This window comes from Diabrotica virgifera, chromosome 5 (assembly GCF_917563875.1).
Source record: "Diabrotica virgifera virgifera chromosome 5, PGI_DIABVI_V3a".
In the NCBI taxonomy this organism is placed as follows: Eukaryota; Metazoa; Arthropoda; class Insecta; order Coleoptera; family Chrysomelidae; genus Diabrotica; species Diabrotica virgifera.
The window spans coordinates 129,605,765-129,611,260 of NC_065447.1; the positions used below are offsets into that span (position 1 = coordinate 129,605,765).

The 5,496-nt window shown below is 33.2% G+C and overlaps 1 long non-coding RNA gene across 1 annotated transcript; it reads left to right on the plus strand.

Annotated features, from left to right (window-relative positions):
• The first annotated feature begins 2,149 nt into the window (after window positions 1-2,149).
• On the plus strand, window positions 2,150-2,970 carry LOC126884407 (uncharacterized). Its single transcript, XR_007698014.1, has 2 exons — window positions 2,150-2,561; window positions 2,646-2,970. It is a non-coding gene; the product is annotated as an uncharacterized LOC126884407 (long non-coding RNA).
• Window positions 2,971-5,496: the final 2,526 nt, after the last annotated feature.

The window sequence follows — 5,496 nt, forward strand, 5'->3', positions numbered from 1 at the left end:
ACAAATCAAATTAACTTTTTTTTTTTATTTTTTTGCATTAAAATGATTGCTAATGTATAACTCAATACAACTTCTGTATGTACCCTGACGGTTAACAGAGATGACGGTTAATGGAGAGACGGATAATCGAGGTTCCACTGTACATGATTTTGAAGTCAGTTATATTATAATGCCCTAGGGCGTTATTTTTCAATATTTATTTTGAAAAATAACGCCCTAGCTAGGGTATTAAATTCAAATAACTAGTTAAATACTGTCAAGTTGACACAATTACGTTACAACTGTTGCTGGTAAATGTACTTATTTGAAAACTAATTAATTCAAAATTTCTTAAATTTTTTGCCTATAAAGAATAATTTAGTCAGACATTAAATGTTGAAGGCACCACGGGTATTAAAGATAATATCAACGTTTTCAGTCAACGTTTATCCCTTTAGACCCTTTTAACCCTTAAGAGTGCTATCTAAAAAAAATACCAAGAAACTTTACAGAATCAACGATACTGATCTGGCTGTTATTAACACATTCACAGACACACTTTAGATGTAGACACATCTTATGAAGTAAGTGGCTTCATATGCAGTTGTGTCTGTGAATGTGTTAAGAGGTAAAGATTGACGAGCTCCTGTATAGGATAATGCTGTTTTATGTTAAAAAAAGGTAAATTAGAATCGGACCAGGTTTTTATCGTGAGTAGATCAGAAGGTATAGTAGCAATATTTGAGTTGCTCCAAGTAATACTGGTATCATCAGCAAAAAGAAAATTTTTTCCATCAATTTTTAAACTAGGGATGTCATTAATAAACGTAAGGAAAAGTAGAGGACCTGATACTGAACCTTGTGGTTTGTAGAGGACCCCACATACAATATTTTGGAGACTAGAGTCTGTATTATTTGCTCTAACCAGTTGTTTCTAACTATCCAAGTAAGATTGAAACCAATTCAAAGAAATTCTTCGAATTCCATAGAAATTTAGTTTTTTTTATCAAAATTTCATGATTTACACAATCAAAAGCTTTGGCATAGTCACAAAAAACAGTGGCAGTGTGAAGATTATTGCTCAGTGCTTGATAAACCTCATGTAGTACAGAAAACATGGCATCAGCAGTACATTTATTATTTAAAAAGCCGAACTTATTTTGTAATAAATTGTTGTTTTCAACAAGAAAGGACATAAGTCATGCTTTTATGAGTCTCTCAATAATTTTGGAGTACCGGTAGTAATGTAATAGGTATATACTTGCAGGAATTAGATTTTTCACCACCCTCATGAAGAGGAATAATGATAGCTGTCTTTAGGTACTCTGGAAATTTACCGTTCTCAAAAGAATCATTAATTGGCAAGATGAGGACTCCCAACACATGTCCTGGGAGATTTAAGAAAATTTTTATCAGTACTATAGGAAGATTTGCTTTTGATACTATTGATTGTTTGGATCAGTTCAGATGGCAGATCAACTGGCCTTATAAAGAATGAATTAATGAGATAGGAAACCGGATCTTGTGACAAAATAGATGATATATTTTTACTCACATTAACAAAGTATTCATTTAGATTTCCAGGGTCTGAAAGGAAAAATGTTTAAACTGGGTGAATTTTATTTCGAAGATCGTTTATTATGGACTAAGTTTCTTTTGCAAGACTTTTAGAGCTTCTCAGGCGATTTTGATAGTACGATTTTTTAGCTGATTTTATAAGTTTTAAATGGGTTTTCCTGTACTTGGTGATATATTCAGTGACAGAGCTATTGGAAAGTAAATTTCTTGATGTAGAGTAGTGAACGCATATTCATGGCTGATATGCGGATACCGGATACCTTAGTAGTCCAGGGCACAGGATTTGCGATGTTTTGGCTTAATTGTAATTAAGGGAAATGCTTTGTTGAACATAAGTACATAAAAGCATATTAAAAAAATCACTGAAAAGTGATAATTTTAAAATTACAGGAAAGTGCCACTCGGAGGTTAAGCAAAATTAAATTAAAGCTACTTTAGTTTTTTCAATTTATAAATCTAGTTAAAATTAAAATTTAATTAAACTAAAAAGAAATATATCTTTTTTGTAAACAAACACATTTAACGGCTAAACAGCTGGCTCCGGTTGGATGATACTGCGCAGGACGAGTGTAATATCCCGTACCGTACGAGAGCTTAATTTCCCGACTCTGCACCCCCCACTACTGTTTATATGTGCACGTATTTAACGAATGGCGGGAAGTTTGAAAATGGCCATGACCAACCAGCTAGAGCAATCTAACCTTACACTTACATTTATAAAAGTGTTTTGTTATTGTTTTTGTATAAGTGAACTATTTTAATTTTATCAAATTTACGTTTTATATTAATAAAATGTATCCTTAAAATTTGAGGAACAATTTAGTGATGATGAAAGAATAATATATTTTTTAAATAACGCTTGAACCTGTACCATACAAGAACGAAAAAAGTTATGAAAGAATTTGATGATAACAAATTTTTATTAAGGTTTATAGTTTCCATAAAAATACTGTGAGACAATTTATACAAGAGCTGGTCCCTGGTTTCCATTATGTAATTCTTTAGTAAGTACAGGTAACCTTCCTTTCATGAAAATACATGTTATGATACTTTTTGCTTGATATTTATATCTAATGGAATTTTTTTAGGTAGGTATGATGAGCCTAATATCACAGATCAAGTTTTAATAACATTAAAAACTTATATTATGAGTTGTTTTTATTTATTGTATGGTTTTGGTGGTATACCTATACAAAACAACTACTGAAAGATTTATAAAACCCATGAAGTACTGGCAGATAACATAGTTGTTGATATTGATAGAGAATATGTTAACACAGAAGATATTCCATTTATGAGTACTAATCCATAAACATGTTATAAAATACTATAAAATTTAACATTTATAATAAATATTTAAACCTTTGTTTTATTGTATTTAGTTTATATTCTTAATATACACTTTATGTTGAACATGTCTTTAATTGAATATTCTAATTTTCAATCAGAAATATATCCTTATAACAAATTCTAAACTGATCCACAATGTCTGAAACATGGTTCGTTTATGAAAATTTATTGTTTTCACTGTATTCGTTCACTCAACCATTCTCTCCAATTCTTTCTCTTTTGCCAGTCCCTTACTGCAGATTTATTCTTTCCATTGCTTGGTCCACTTTATCTCTTCTGAAAGATCTTCGAGTCTGCCTCTCTTCCTTCTTCCTATCAGGCTCCACTCTTTTATCCAATGTTTTTTGCCTGATCTCCTGACCTGTCCGTAACAGATTAATCTCTTCTGTTCTATGCAATCTTATATTTGAGTTCATTCCCATTCTTTTCTTAATCTCTGTATGATTTATTCTATCTCTTCTTGTTACTCTACAGCTTCTGCTTAGGAATTCCGTCTCTATTGCTCTTATTTTGTTTTTGGTTTTCTTATTTATTATCCGATTTTCACATCTGTAAATCAGGATAGGTACTTCTTGTCATGGTGTTATATGTTTCTTTTTTGTTTGTTCACTTGTTCCTTTGTTTGATATAATCAGAGGCGGATTTGAAGATTTGCCGCCCCTGGGCTATCTACAAATTGCCGCCCCCCACCCCCCGGGAACCATGTAGGATTACCTCGGTACCGTGATGGGCCGACGCGACGTTGCGGCGGCGAGGCGGCCACGCTAAGCTTGTAATAAGCTCAAATAACATAGGTTGAACTGTCAACATTGAAGTTACGCTTCTTATAGTTGCAGTTATTGTTTTTACCATAAAGTATGATAACTTATGTTCCAACATTTTTATCAACTGGCAAATTATTAAAAAGACCATGAATTAATCGAAAAATTCCTGTTGGATTTAATCAATAGATTTAAGAAGATGTATTTAGGAATTTCAATACAATTACTTGCCTAGGATTTTAATAATACTGTAGGCGTACTCAGGCCCGGACTGGGCCGCCGGCCCACCGGCCCGCGGGCCGGTGCGCCTTTTGCTTTCGTTCATATTCCATTAAAAATTTAAACGCTGAATTTTTTTTTAAACTTTACACAAACATTCGTTGAAGCAAAGATCAATTAAGCATAGTGTGGTCGCAAAATACAACTCGTATCAGGTATCAGATAATCTAGCACACATAGCTCGAAAATGGCATCCAGTGTTTTGTGTTAATAGCTTAGATGCGACGCGGGGCGCCCTCGAAGACCTTCGGGCGCCTTTCGCCTTACTACATTATACATACAGGATTGTTGCGCTCCAGAATCATACATAGCGAAGCCAGTGGATACAAAAAAAAATACAACTCGTATCAGTTATCAGATAATCAAATGCCAGCACACATAGCTTGAAAATGACATCCTGGGTATTAAGTTAATAGCTTACTCGTAGATACGACGCGGGGCGTCCTCGAAGACCTTCGGGCGCCTTTTGTGGGTATCAATACCCGCCGTTTTCTGTTATAATAATATAAGAGTGTTACATCCCACAATTACCTTAAAATATACATGTACAGTTTTCAGCAAACGTAGCTCGAAAATGGCATCCATGGTTTTGTGTTAATAGCTTAGATATGACACGCGGCACCCTCGAAGACCTTCGGGCGCCTTTCGCCTGACTACATTATACATACAGGATTGTTGCACCCCAGAATCATACATAACGAAGCCAGTGAGTACAACAAAATACAACTCGTATCAGATAATCAAAGACCAGCATACATAGCCCGAAAATGGTTTTGGAGAAGGAAGCTTGCCGAGTACTTATTAATTAGGTATATTTACTGGGAGACATAATTCATATGCAACGCTTCGTGACGACCATTTTATTAGACTACTTCAACTGTCAATATTGCCAACCTGATTTACATATACTTGGGGATCAGGATAGCTAACATTTCAATACCCCCTCTCAATTTATACAACATTTACATAAATAGTAAATTTGGATGAATTGTCGACTAAACAACAATCTTGACTCTAACCAAGTCTTGACAAAAATTGAACTAAATGAAATCATAAAAACATACTTATACATCCTACATTACTCAGGTTACAACTCATACCTATATAGAAAAATATTCAAAAAATAACTTTCATTAACTCAAAAAATATTAACATGAGAATATGATAAAAAATAAAAAGAGCAAATAGATAATTCACATGAGTTGTGCCTAAAGTATAAAAGTACTAATCTATAAAAACTTTCAACATTCTTGAATTTTGATCAAAGTTCTGAGACGTGAGAATATTTCATTTGAAGGAGCTTTAGTGAAAATATCAGCACAGTTTGATTTTGTATTTATGTACTGTAAAGTAATTACATTGTTTTCAATTAAATTTCGAATGAAATGATATTTTGTGTCTATATGCTTAGACCTTTTACCTTTAAATGAATTTGTTGCAATACATATAGCTCCCTGGTTATCTATATATAATATACTACCAGTTATTTTCTCGTTCAATAATTCTTCTGCTAAGTTTTTTGTGAACAATAACTCACAACATGTAACAG